At 43.1% G+C, this 15,116-nt stretch overlaps 1 protein-coding gene across 8 annotated transcripts in view; it reads right to left on the bottom strand.

The window, feature by feature from the left end:
• Syt14 (synaptotagmin 14) overlaps positions 1–15,116 on the bottom strand; it is a 160,753-nt gene that overhangs the window by 67,753 nt on the left and 77,884 nt on the right. The window lies entirely within an intron of this gene.

The raw sequence follows: 15,116 nt of genomic DNA, 5'->3' as shown, positions 1-15,116 counted from the left end.
TGTGTGGGTCAAATAAAAAATACTGATTGGTGTTAACTTGGCACACATACACATTTGCTCAGAAGATCTAATTTCAAATTTAAAAAACTAAGGCTCTTGCTCCTACATTTAGTACAAACTTTAAAACAGGATTACTGAATTAATATGCTTGAAGCTAAATCAGAGAAAATACACACACTGCAGGCAGCAGCCAAGAAAAACTCACTTCCAAAACTAGAGACCAGGGGCTTTCGGGGACGGTGAGGGGTGGGCAGCCCTCCTGTGGGGGCCCAGCAGGCAGGTGTCCAGCGAGATTCAAGCAGACGTCAGAGCAGGCTCCCAAGACAGCTTTAGTTTTCTTGCTAAAAGCTGGCAGGCTCAGTCTACACCCCTTGGCCCCTTCCATCTCCCCTCGGTTTGAGGGCCACGGTCACCCTGTGACCATGAAGTGACAAGCACGGGAGAAAAGCTGAGGGTAGGGCAGCAACACGAAACGCATGCGAGTGTGCAAGCCTGGAAACTGATGGCCACAGCAAACCCCGGTTCGTCAGTAACAGAACAAAGTGAGCTGACAGGTAGATTTCCACTGTTTTCAAGTAAGTTCCCCGCCAATACAGTCCTTAAGTCATTAAAGCAACATCCTCCACTCCTTAAACAATGCGTCGTTAATCGGATATCAAATGAAACAGTAATAGCTAAATACTGCAGCAAGAAGTTGACTCGAAATTTCCCAGTACAGTGGCTGGGAGCCGGCATACCCCTTCTTCTTTACCTTTGCTCCAAGAAGAGGGGGGTCCTTCCCAGCAGGCTCTGTACGCAGCCCGACACCTCTCACCGTGCAGAAGGGTGTCAAGGGTCTACTCTACCCTTCACGGCGGAGAAACGGGGTTAGCATGGTTGGCTTAGTTTGATCAGAAGGTAGAGATGGATTAGCATTACTGACCGTGTCCACCTGCATGGACGGTAACAGACGCCTGAGCCATGCAGCCTGGGAAGGAGACAGAGGACTGGGCCAGAGCGCACATGGTCCGGGCCCGGCACCTTCATCGTCCACTTTGGCAATCCGACCACAGTTTTGATTATGTTTTTATTTCTGTGACTCTTCCCTCCCTCAATAACTTCCTACTGAGACAATTCTTCTCCCGATTTCCTTTTGCTGTGACCAGGACCATATAATTTCTACCTAGTAATAATGCCATACCTTATTTCTTGATTTGCTTTTTAATACTAGCTTCCCCCTGGTTCTGGTTTTTCAATTCAAATTTAACTTTGCTCCAGAGACCAAGGCACGGATTGCACAAACTGTCTTTGATCTCTAAAAAGTCTCAATAGTCTCAACGAGTAGCTCTTACTACTATTTTCTAGATTTGAGAAAAACAATGTTAAAGTTGTGAATTGGAACATATATTTTATTTTAGCCACAGCATATGCTCAAAGTTTTGAAAATAATGCCACACTTTTATTTTTATTTTGTATTTTACTTGTTGACGTGAAGAACATACAAATGTGGAATTAAAATTTCATTAAAATAGTCATGAAAATCTTCCCCCTTGTAAGCTTTTATTCTGACAACAACTTCATGTTATTACATAATGTAATAACTAAGAATTGGTTTAAATTTAATTGATATTAGAAAATTTTAAGGCATTTGTTTTATAAAACAACAGAATTTATATTATTGCTAAATTACACATTAAGCATAACCATAAAAAGAAATTTCTAGTGTGACTACCAAATTCCAAAATGGTGACGCCTTCCCGTTCCTTTACTTCTTCTTTACTGCCTAATTTCATACCCTTATTTTTATGGGAATGTCACATCCATGAAAGGACCCAGTACAGGCCCATCTCAGGCATTTTAAGTTACCATCTGCTATGACACAGCACCCTCAGAACAAGGCGAAGTATTTTCTTTCTACCCTGACGAAGAGCTGTGCACCTGTGTGGGATATGACCGATGGCTCCTTACCTCATGCTTTAAAACAGTGGTGAGAACTACAGCTCTAAGAAATGGTGAACATTTAGCAAACACAGAATTCACTTTCTTAGCATCTGTGAGAATTTGTCAAAACTGATGATAAGCTGGGGAATAAATCAAGGCTCAACACATTTTGCAAAATTTAAGCTGGGAATTTAGCTCAGTGGTTACGCTGCCTGCCTCGCAAGCACAAGGTCCCAAGTTCGATCCCTGGTGCCAAACAAACAAAAGAAAAAAAAAAAGAACCAAAAAGGATGTTATCTGACCACTGCAGAATTAAACTAGAAACAAACAAAAAAATAAATAAATAGAAAATCCACAGAAAATTGAACAAAATAACGAGAAGTTAAAGTACACTCTATCTCATGGATCAAAGAATAACTGTCATCAGATATGTATTGAAGAAAGTGACTAAAATAATCCCACAAACACTGGTGTGATGTATGTAACGATACATTTAGAAGGAAATGTCCAGGTCTAGGTGCACTCACAGCAGGTGGTACAGAGGGAGGGTGTTGGAAAATGATGACCTAGGCATCCACTTCAAGAAAATTTTAAAAACCCAGCAAATTAAACCCAAAATAGGAGGGATGAAATAATGCAGAGCAGAAAAATAGATTTAAGAATGCATGCTGAAAAAGCATTAGCAAACCAAAATACAATAGACGAAGTGCTAAAACACACTAGTCAGGAAAAAAAGGAGAGATGGCGTAAGTTATTAATGTGGGGTTAGAAAGAAGAGGTCATGTCAAGTCCTGCTGACATTCCAGTGATGGTGTGTTCCCTGCCCTTCCCTCGGCCCTAACGCTACTGAGTGGGGCACAGGGAGGTGGGCGTCCACACCACGAGGCCGGGGGAGCCACAGCGGCCAGCATGGCAGAGCCCAGGGGTGTGGAAGGTGTGTGTGTGTGTGTGTGTGTGTGTGTGTGTGTGGCCCAGTGTGCTCTCTAGGAGATACGTGACACAGGTGTCAGTTTTCAAGTGGGGAACCAGGCAGGAGGCAGTGTCAGAACCCAAGGAGGGCGAAAGCCTTCACTTTAGGGAACAGGAGTGGGTGCCAGAGCCCACACAGGGAAAGAGCACAGTGCAGCCCTCCACAGAGACCAGGGCTGAGGCAGGGAGAGGCCCTGTGAGCAGCCAGCATCTTGACAGGAAAAGTGGGTTCCCTGTGGAGGGGCACCCTAGCCTAGGGTAAGAGAGAAGGGCTACAGCCTGAGAAGTACCGTCGTAGCCTAACACAGGGCGGTGGAGCTGGGTGACTGGTGTGGGCTGTGAGCCCTCCTAGGGCAGAGGAGCTGTCCACACAGGAAACCAGCCCGATGCAGCTCACGGAGCATGTCTGGTGTAGGGGGCCTGGAGCAGTGTTAGAGTCTAAGCTGGGTAAGACAACTGTGCAGGAAAAAGTGGAGCACAATACCATGCTGAATCTAAGCAGGAAGGAGATAAGAGTGAGGCAGGAGATTAGGGCACGGCAAACTGGCTGGGCAAGGGAGTGAGACCTAGTAATCACGGAGATCCAGGACACTTACACACAAGCTCTGTACTGGAACCATCAGAAAGTGCTATCTTCAATTCTTGGGAGAAATCAAGCAGGTTTTGAGTAAGATGGCCTAGATCTGATGGCCACCAGTAAATCACTGTGTTCTCTCTCACGATGGTTGCTCTTACTCTGCAGAGTGCTCTTCTTTCCCTACTTTAATTGGCCTGCCCTAGCTCTGCAAGGCGTGTTTCTCTGCCTACCTTTAATGATATAAAACCTTACTACCTTTTGCGCTTCTTTTGTCCAATGCTTTGTTTAGAAACTAAAAAGGCTCTCTAGAAGGAATCCCCAGAACCTGCTAACAGGAGCATATTTAGGGTGACAAGCTGCGGCCTGGATTCACTCAGCAGTGAAGAGGGGGTATCTAGCTGCACCCCATGGCCATGGGGGGAGGAGCAGGCAGCTGCCACAGCTGTGCTGCTTTCTGTGGCTTAACCTGAACCCACAGCCTCAGGAAGGCACAGCAGGACCAGCCACAAGGAGGGAAATGGTGTCTAAGGACACAGCGACACCTGTAGTCCAATGTCCGCCCTGGACAGCAGAGATGGAAGGTCTCAGGGCAGAATCCCTTGTGGCCTATTTGGTCTTCAGCTTTGCTTAGCAGAGTGAGTCTCATCGCTGGGTAGCTGCCAGCGGCCTGGCTGGAGGCAGTCACTGGAAGACCACATCACCTGGGATGGCTCTGGGGCCGGAAACGCTGTGTTCACACCCAAAAGGTCCAGTTCACACCCAACGGTGTGACTTTCAAAACTCAATCCCATGTGTTTCAAGTTGAATTCATTGTCATATTGAAAATGTTTTTAACTTTTATAACTACATTAACTACAACAACTTCATTTTGCTTCTTTTTGAATTCCTGTTGTTAAATAATAATGGAAAATGTTTAGCATATATCGATTTCTCTATTTCAGGAATAGTATCTAAGAATTTGCACACTTGCGCTCTGCATGACTCTTCAAAATGAATCTTTAGTCCCTATCCTTAATCTTACTACTCTTTCATCAGGAGTTCCCAGATGTTTTACTCTGGCACACTTGTCAGGTTCTAATCCAAACTCTCTACAAGTGACACAGTACCATCGGGACTGTGTTGTCATTCTCGTGTTTTGTGTGTTGTGGAACTAGGTGCTCTGTAGTGAGGCACAGGTGGACACAGTGGGCCAGTTCAGGGTGCTCATGGGCTACAGCCGTGTCATTTCTCCGGCTGCATTCATTCCATCCTAGCCGTGGGCAGCCGGCAAAGTTGTGAGCTTGGACCACGATTATGCAGTTTACAGATATGTCCCATGACTCCGCTGTATGGTGCAGAATGCAGTCGGCACAAGCAGCAACAGAAGCCGTGAGGGAGGACACAGCCTTGGGCACTGTCCAGAGCCTGTGCTTCTCCGTGGTCCAGGGAGAGGAAACTCACTGTATCTGACCTCACGCGTGTGTGCAGACTGGCGAGTAAAATGCGATGGCTGCCGCTGGTCGTACTTTAACCTACCCACATGCCTGTGCCCGGGAAGACGGGCCTCTACTGCTTGGCATCACGACGGTCTCTTGTGTAACCACTGAACGTGTTGCTTTATAATAACTAAGTGGAAACCGGTTTTTCCACAGCTATGGTACGGGAAGCACAACGACACTTCAGTTTTTGCCCACCATATTGTTACGGTTACGACACCGCTAATGCCAGAAATGTAGAAGAAACGCATGAAAGGAGGTCTTGGTCCTGACACACACGCGCCACACGGCAGACCTCACACGTGGCCCAAGACAGTTCTTCACTCGGGGCCCCTCAGGTAAGCCCAAAGGTTGGACACCTACGTTCTGTACCGTGTCAAAAACTACATCCTAGGCTTGGCCTTGCCGGGTTCCGGGGGCGAATATTTTGTTCTGAGTCTGGCAGTACAGTTCTACGGGAATATCCTAAAGCGCTTCCGAGCATGCTCCGAACACAGCCCAGATGGCCAGGCCCCCGGCTCTCCCACCTCCGCACCCGGTCGCCTTGCTTCCCTGCTGCGCTCCTGACCTGCCTTCCCCATGGCCGCCTCCTCCCCATCCGGTAGGTGGTGTCACCTGCTGTCCTTTGACAGCCAGTTTAAGTAACCGCCCCTCTCTGAAAAGTGTCGAAGGTCCACTCCCTCACACCCTTCCTCTTGCCTCTCACATCTGGAACACACGTCCGATGCGTGCTCACTGGGCCAAGGGCTCCTACATGTTTCTGCAGCACATTGTTTTTATAACTCACACAGCATTTCAGTTATGTGCTCAGATGTGATAACTGAGCTTCGTGTCGGCGTGGGTGTGTCTCTTTTATCTCTGTACCTCCAGTGCCTAGCAACGAAGCTGATGAAAACATGATTACTAAAGCACCTGAACAAAGCGTAAACTCACACTGGTTTGGGGGTTGTTTTAACCTTAAGAAATAGAAGAGCAGGTGACACTGAGCGATTACTAACTGCTCGGAGTTTTAGAACTCTTCTAATTAAATTGTACAGAAATACCATGATGTAAGAAAAAGAACAAGATGATCACATAAAAAATGCCCTTCCCAACTGAACATAGTACCACACCCTTGTGGTCCCAGCACTCTGGGAGGCTGAGGCAAGAGGACTGGCAAGTTTGACCCCAGCCTGGACAAACAGTGACTTAGCGAGACCCTGTCTCAAAATTTAAAAATTAAAAGGGGCAGGGGTTGTAGCCCAGTGCGAAGGCTGTGGATTCAGTCCCCAGTATCATCCCCCCCATACACAAAAGTCCTTCCGAAAATAAAAGTGTGCAAAGAGGAGTTAAAGTAAGGGTTAGGGTTGTAGCGCAGTGGGTACAGCACTTGCCCAGCATGCATGAGGCCCTGGGTCAGATTCCCAGCACCTCGGCTCAGGGAATGAACTACTGGTCAGAGAATCTACTGGATGATATTATAAATCTGAAAATGACAGGCTTTCTCTCAGGGACACTGGAGGGTATTTTGTTCGTAAAGTGCCTAACCATTAAACAAGATGACAAACTGAAAATCCCTACCAGTGTTCCTATTACAAGGCTGATTTTCTTTATTTACTCATTTGTTCATTCAACCAGTGCTGCAGATTGAACCCAAGTCTTGCGTGCACTAGGTGAATGTACCTGGTAAGTTATGTGCACAATTCCCTGATTTAACTTAAAAATTCAAGGGATCTTGGGGATAGAGGAAAACAGAAGGGAGGCAGGTAAGGGAAGTCAAAAGGATCAAGATTCCATATGTACATGTATTCCCCACGATGAGTGTATTTAATATATTTTATAAACATATACTAATGAAAAAGGGAAAAATATACAGAAGATATTTCAAGTCCATTTCTCTAAATTCACTGAATCAAGTTAAATAACAGCAAACCAGACCAGTAAAACCAAACCAGAAAAATCTAGGGTTAAATTTAACAGTATCTATTTTATCATCTTTAAAATAATGTAATGCTGGGCGTGGTGATGCACGCCTATAATTCCAGCACTTGAGAGGCTGAGGCAAGAGGATCGCTGAAAGTTTGAGGCCTAAAAAGTGAGTTCCAGGACAGCCTGAATTACATAGCAAGACCCTGTCTCAGAAACACCCCCCCCAGTGAATAATTAATTTAAACACAGTCATAATGATAAGTAGAATTTTTTTTTTATTTTGGTCAGCTATGAAAGTGTAAGACTATTGACAAATTAAATTCCTCATTAAGTTCTGAAAGGAAGATTGAGATCACAATACAAATTTAAATCAATTTAACAGTTACATCATTGTATCCATTTATAATCTTAGCTTTATGCTCATTACTACTCAATGCTACCCTTCAGAATATGTAATAAATGATTAAAAATAATATCAAAGAATTACGATTTTTGTCCAAGAGGGTGCAACTGATCCGTACTAACCCTTGTGCTGTGAACAACCGTAAAAAGCAAAGCGTCCTTTCAACTGTCTTCAGGCACCGAATAAAAGGCAGCGTGAGGAAGCACTGGTCGAGCTCTGCCCCTGACAGAGCTGGAGACGGCGGAGCAGAGGGGCGGGATCTGGAGGAGAAAGCCGGGAGAAAAGCACGCCAGGCCGGCGCACAGGCAGCGCCCTTGGCCAGGCCAGCGTTCAGAGTCCCTCTTCGCACGCCAGTGAACTAGGTCCTCCACCTTTGAAGCACACATCAGGTACAACCAGCTGAAAACAAAACGCACCCCTCCTGATGAGTTCTGACAAATGCGGACCTTGGTGGTCACCTGCAGCGGAGACCAGGAACATTTCCAGCCCCCGAGCTCCCTCTGTCCCTTTGTCCCCCGGGCCCAGCCCCAGACCAGGCACTGATTGGCCTTTTTACTCTACAGTGAAGCCTCTGCTGGAGCTTCACACCCAGTACGTGGGGCCGTCAGCGGTCTTGGAGTCTTTCACTTGCACGAATGCTTCTGTGATTCATCGATGGCACTGCATCTACTAGGAGTGTGTGCAGTATTTCGCTGTGGGGTTATCACGATCATCCCCAGTGGCTGTAGCACTCTGCATTCAAATCAGCAAAGGACCAGAGCTACCTGGTGTTGCCCACTGTTGGGTTTTAACCCTTCCACGTCTCCTGGTGGTTCTGGTCTGAGAGTCCCCGAATGACTAACGGTCTAAATCTTTTCATGCACTTATTGGCCACTCCTAAGTTTTCTCTAGTGAAGCATCTGCCCAAATCTTGCTCATTTAAAAGCAAGTTGCTTGCTCTTTTCCCTGACTAGTAAGCATTCTTGTGCAAACGGAACACGGGTCTTTAATAACGCTTACTTTTCAAATAGAGTCTAACACTCTATGGCTGGCCTTTCACTGTCTTTGAAGGGCAAACGTTTTTTATTGTTGCCATCACCATTACGATTCATGCCTTTAGAATCTGATTTATGAAATGTGCCCAAATCAAAATCACAACTGTCTATGCCTGGTAACCCTAAGTTTTGGCTCTACGTTTACTGCATGTACCCGCTGGAGTTTTCCTGTGCCTCATGTGAGGCAGGCCTGATTACTGCCCAGGTGGATACCAGTCGTGGCACCACTTACAGAGATGCTTTCCCCACTGGAAGCAATTTTCCCGAGTGGTGGTCTGTCTTCCGGACTCACAGGTAAGGGCGACTTTATTCCAACCTCACTGAGTGACTACTGAAGCTTCCCACCCGGCTGGGCGCCAGTGGGGTAAGTGCTAGCGGCGGTCTTGTTCAGGATTGTCATTTACAAAGGTCGGGAGCGCAGCAGAGGGAGCTTCAGACCGGGACGGCTCAGCCTCCACCTCTGTTCGCATCAACCCAGCCACCGCGCCTCTTCAGGAGCCTCGGCTTCTCCCACTGCTTCTCGCTGGGCACGGGCGACCGGAGAGCGTCTTCTCGCTTCCAAGTTCGGGCAGTTAGGGCCAGGGCGCTGCCACGAGCACCTGGCAGGTCTTTCTGTGGATGTGGGCGCGGGCCCTCCCTGCCACGGCACAGCCAGGCAGTTCCGGCCCAAGGGCGTCAGCACCGCGGGAGCTGTGGCTTCCGCCTGCTCGAAAGGAAGGCAGTGTTCTCTGCGCTTTTCCTCTCAGGGAGCCCTCGGGCTCGTCCAGTGCTGAAGAAAGAGATCTGCGGGGAGTCGAGGTCAGTTTCAATCTGTGTGTCAGGAGATCATACATCCTAATGCCGCTGACCCTTTCACTCAATGAATATGTACTATAACTACCTTTCGGTTTTCTGCAAATTCTCCCAATAATAATATTTTATAGCTTTTAGTGCAAAGGTTTTGCTCATTATTATTATTTTTAAGATATTTGCTTGATATGCCATTATAGTGTAATTTTAACACTGTATTTTACAGCTGTTTTTGTTAGTGTATAAAAACGCATTTGTTGGCATACTGACAGCAGTACAAACTGACTACCTCTGATCTGAAAATCCAAAATCTGAAACTTTCTGAACGCCAGCGTGACTCTACAAGTAAATCCTGTACTTCACTTCACATGGCACGTTGCTGTCAAAAAGCAGGAGCCCTAAACGTACTGTATAAAACGACCTTCAGGCTATGTGTGCAAGGTTTATAAAAACATGAATGAATTTCATGGTAACATTTGGGGCATATCCTCAAAATATCTCATCATGTACTTACAAATATTCCCAAATCTGAAAAATCCAAAACCCTAACCATGCTAGTCCTGATCATTTCAGTTAAAAGACGTGTAGCTTGTATCCTCGGGGTTCAGTGTGGATTCCCCTAAGTTCCTTAACTGCCATCAGCAGGGTTTGCTTTTTCCTTTCCAGTGTCTGTGATGTTGCTTTTCTTGCCTTACTGCACCAGCTAGGCTTGATGAAGACATTAAGTAGAAGCGGCAATGGTGAATGGTGAAAACCCTTGCCTGTTACGGAAAGTCTTCAATATTTTACTACTAAGAATAGTGTTAGCCTAAGGCTACTTTTGTTTTGTTAGATACCTATAACCAGAGGTTGAGAACTTACTAGAAAGTTCTGTAATGAATGGAAATTAAATTCTGTAACATTCTCCATCTTAGTAGATGATTATATGATTTTTCTGCTTTACTCTTTTGTGTGGAAAATGCACAGATTGACGTTAAACTAAGTTTGCGGGAATAAGTCCTGTATTACTCTTTAGCTAATTCCTGGGTTTCACTGATATAATTTTAAAGAGTTTTTAAAATACAGGTACATGAGCACTACATTATTCTTCTTGAACTGTGCTCGTTTGTTTTGCTACTAAAAGAACTGCAAGCTCAGAAAATGTCTTGGGAGCCGGGGATTTGGCGCAGTGGTTCCACTGACTGGGAACCACTGCTGGGCAAGTGTAAGGGCCTGAGTTGGATCCCGGTACCAAAAAAAAAGAAAATGTCTTGGGAAGTGTTCTCTCCTCCTTTTCTCTGGAAGAGATGGTGTGGAACTGGTAATATTTCTTCCTTAAATCTTTAGTGGAATCCACCCACGAAGCTGTAAGAGCCCAGAGCTTTCTCTGTGAGCGGTTTTACTACATGGAGCTGGGAGTGTTCTCTTGAGCGGGGTTTGTTCATGTGAGTCATTAAAGAAATGATTTCACTTAAGTTGTAAAACCGATCGGCACAAAGCTGCTCATAAACTTTTTTCATTTTCAATGCCTGTAGAATCTGAGCAATGACCCAGTCCACCCCTACCGCTGAGCACCTGTGTGTGTCCCTGTGCCTTCTGGGCTCACCCAAGTAAGGGATGATAAATTGTTATAATTTTCCCCAAGACCAACTTTTGGTCTCAGTGATTTTCTCTTTGTTTATTTATTTATTTCACTGACTTCTACCGTGATCTTTATTATTCCTGTTGTGCTCAGTGTTGGTTTTCTGAGATAAAAGCTCACATGAGTTTTAAACTTTCTTCCTCTGTACTGCAAGCAATAAGTGTCATAAATTCCCATGTAACCACTTCTATAGCTGCACCCACAGATATAACACGCTGTATTTTCATTTTGATTCAATTCAAAACATTAATTTTTCTAATGATGCTCTCTGACCAACCTAGGATTCTTTTTTTTTTTTTTTTTGAACTCGGGTCCTTGTGCTTGCAAGGCAGGCCACCGAACCGCTGAGCTAAATCCCCGGCTCTAGGATTCATTTTTAATAACTAACATTTGAATATTTTCCAAATACCCTGCTACAACTGATTTCTATTTAATTCTATTTTGAACAGAAAACTCAGTCAAAGGCCGGGAATACAGCCCAGCAGCAAAGAGCCTGCCCAGCAAGCACAAGGTCCTCAGTTCAAACCCCGGCACCAAAAAAACCAAACAAAACAAACAAAAAAAGCTAGGACCTTGATACTTTTACATTTATTGAGGCATTCATTTTATTTCTTGAAGAAGGTCTACATGTACTTAAAAAGAATATACATCCTCCTGCTGTTGAGTAGATTGTTTTACCAATGTCTAGAGATGGTAACACTATTGCTCTTTTTGCATTGTTTCTATTGTTTCTGTACACTTGAATTATCAAGAGAAAGTATTGAAATTTCTGAATATCATTTTTGATGACTATTATCCCTTTGCTTCAAGTATTTTGAAGAGTGGGCCCAAATAATCTATCGATGCATTTTAAGATCCTAGAAAAACAAGAACAAACCAAACTTAAAATCAGGAGAAGGAAAGAAATAATAAAAATTCTAGTGGAAAATAATGAATTAAAACAAACAAAAGTATCAATGAGCCAAAGAGTGGGATCTTTGAAAAATTAAACAAGATGTATCAGCCCTTAGCCAGACTTACCAAGAGAGAGAAATCCCAACTAGTAAAACTAGATATGAAAAAAGGTGAAATTACAACACACCACTGAACTCCAGAAGATTATTAGAAATTATTTTCAACATTTGTATTCTAATAGGTTGGAAAAACTGCAAAAAGTAGATTAATTACTAGACATACCTTATCTACCTAAATGGAACCAAGAAGATATCAAAATCTAAACATATCAGGAACAGGCAATGATATTGAGGCAGTAATTAAAACTCTACCAAACAGCAAAGACCTAGGGCCAGATGGATTTACAGCTGAATTCTACCAGATTTTTTAAAAGAGCTAACACCAGTACTCCTTCAACTTTTTTTTTTTTTCTTCTGGTACCAGGGATCAAACTCAGGACCTTGCACTTGCAAGGCAGGTGGCAGAACCACTGAGCTAAATCCCCAGCCCAGTACTTTTCTGTACAGTAGAAAAGAAAAGGGTCCTCCCAAACTCATTCTATGAAGCTAACACTAGATAAGGAACACTAGATAGCAACACTAGATAAGGAAAACAGGAAAACAGAGGACCACTCTCAATAAGGAGAGATGCAAAAATCCTCAATAAGATTCTCGCTAACAGAATTTAAAAGTCCTACTAAGATTATACAACACAACCAAATGATTTTATCTGGGGGATTCAAGGATGGTTTAACATACATAATCTATAAATATAATATACTACATAAGTAAAATCAAGGCTAAAAATAGCATGACCATTAATAGATGCTTTAAAAGCCTTAGATAAAAACCAACACCTGGGCCAAGGATCTAGCTCAATGGTGCCTCTGCCTGCCTCTCAAGCACAAGGTTCTGAATTTGTTCGATCCCCAGTACTAAATAAATAAATAGATAGATAGATAAAACCCAACACCCCTTTATGATAAAATCCTATTGAAAATAGATACAAAAGGGCCTAACCTCAAAATGATAAAAGCCAAATATATAACAAAGCCACAGGCAGTATCCTATTAAATGTGGAAAAAAACTGAAGGAATTCTCTCTAAAATCTGGAAAAAGACAACGGCATGCACTCCCATCACTCCTTGTTTAATATACGAGATGTGACTGCAACATAAGGAGAGTGTTTAAATTTAAAAGAATTGAGTACAGTAAAAGGCACAATGTTATGAATCTCCCTCAAAGTACCTCCCTCCTTCTCTGAACACACTTAGCCCATCATTCTTGCTACTTTGTGGTGAGATCAGGCACATTCCAGGTGGTATGGCCATAGATGCCTTGCTGCTTTCTCCACCAGTTCTAGAAACTCTCTTTCGTGTCTTTAGTGGGGCTGTTCTGGCTGCCTTGATGACATAAACTGATTCAAAACACTTACTTCTCAAAACATGGGCTTTGGGGAGTAACCAGAAGTCGCACGGTGCCAAATCTGGTGAATGAGGTAGACGAAGGCACATGGAAATGACTTCACAAGCCTGATTTGCTGGACAGCACTCAGGAACAGCATTCACTGTGTTTCTTTCAATCTCAAGGATTCTCAGAAAAGAGGACTTCAGAAACTGTTCAGAAAGTGGTAGGAGTGATGCATCAGTTCAAAGCGAGGGGGAGTATTAGGAGGGGCAACGGCAACATGTCTTTTACTGTCAGGCATTTTTATAAATGTCAATATTCATTGTGTATTTTGATCACACCTCACAGACTATAGTAAGTGTTGACAAGGGGTGGAGAACTGGAAGTTCCATCACCGCTGCTGAGCACATATACTCTGGGGAAAGAGTGTGACAGTGTCTCAGAATTTTAAACACAAGGAAAAACAGGAGCTATAAATACGGAGGGGAGGACACTAGGAAAACAGAGTGAGTCCAAATAAACAACCTGATGATGACTCTTAGACTCTTAGACAAAACAAGAGCAAGAAAAACCCAAAGCTCGAACAAGGGAGGAAATGATAAAGATTAGAGCACAAATCAATGCAATGGAAACTAAAACAATGATACAAAAATAAATGAATCGAATAGTTGGTTTTTTGAAAGCATAAATAAAATTGATAAACCCTTAGCAAACCTTATCAAAAAAAGGAAAGAAAAGGCTCAGATCCATGCAATCAGGAATGAAAAAGGTGAAGTCACAACAGGTCCAACAGAAATCCAGAGGATCATTAATACCTACTTTGAGAACCTGTACTCTAATAAAATGAAAAACACAGAAGAAATGGGCAGATTTCTAGATACTTATGAATTACCAAAGTTGAACAAAGAAGATAAAAACATTTTAAAGACCCCAGTTACAATCAGTGAAATTGAAAATGTAATTAAAAACTTACCAACAAATAAAAGCCCAGGTCCTGATGGATTCACTGCTGAATTTTACAAGACATTTAGAGAACTACTGCCATTACTCTCCAAACTTTTCAATGAAATTGAAAGGGAAGCAATACTTCCAAATTCATTCCTCGAAGCAAGTATCACTTTGATTCCCAAACTAGGGAAAGATGCAACTAAAAAAGAGAACTACAGACCAATCTCCTTAATGAATATAGATGCAAAAATCCTCAATAAGATACAAGCAAACAGAATACAGAGGATCATCAAGAAGATCATACATCCTGACCAAGTCGGATTTATTCCAGGGATGCAAGGATGGTTCAAAATACGTTAAGTCAATAAATATAATACACTATATTAACAAAGTCAAGGACAAAAACCACATGACCCTCTTGATAGATGCAGAAAAAGCATTTGACAAAATTCAACACCCATTCATGATAAAAACCCTGCAAAAAATTGGAATAGATGGTCTATATCTCAACTTAATAAAGGCTATCTATGAAAAACCAACAGCCAACATCATATTAAATGGCCAAAAACTGAAAACCTCCACGTTAAAATCAGGAACAAGACAAGGATGCCCACTATCACCACTCCTCTTCGACATAGTTCTGGAAACATTAGCCATAGCAATTAGACAAGAGAAAGAAATTAAAGCAATAAAGATAGGAAAGGAAGAACTTAAACTGGCATTATTTGCTGATGATATGATACTCTTACATTGAAGACCCAAAAAACTCCACCAAAAGATTTCTCGACTTAATTGACACTTTTGGCAGAGTAGCTGGATACAAGGTCAACACCCAAAAATCAATAGCCTTCTTGTACACAGATAACAGACTCAGCAAGAAAGAAATTAGGGAAACAATTCCTTTCACAATAGCACCCCAAAAATGAAGTATCTGGGAATCAACCTAACAAAAGAAGCAAAAGACCTCTACACTGAAAACTACAGCACTCTGAAAAAAGAGATCAAGGAGGATTTAAGAAAATGGAAAGATATCCCCTGCTCCTGGGCAGGAAGAATCAACATAGTGAAAATGGTCATACTACCAAAACTGTTATACATATTCAATGCAATGCCAATTGAAATTCCAACACTAT

Source organism: Fukomys damarensis, unplaced genomic scaffold, assembly GCF_012274545.1.
Source record: "Fukomys damarensis isolate Sample0158 unplaced genomic scaffold, DMR_v1.0_HiC HiC_scaffold_11, whole genome shotgun sequence".
In the NCBI taxonomy this organism is placed as follows: domain Eukaryota; kingdom Metazoa; phylum Chordata; class Mammalia; order Rodentia; family Bathyergidae; genus Fukomys; species Fukomys damarensis.
The sequence above is the reverse complement of the archived record's forward strand: the minus strand, read 5'-3'. Positions and strand labels throughout refer to the sequence as shown.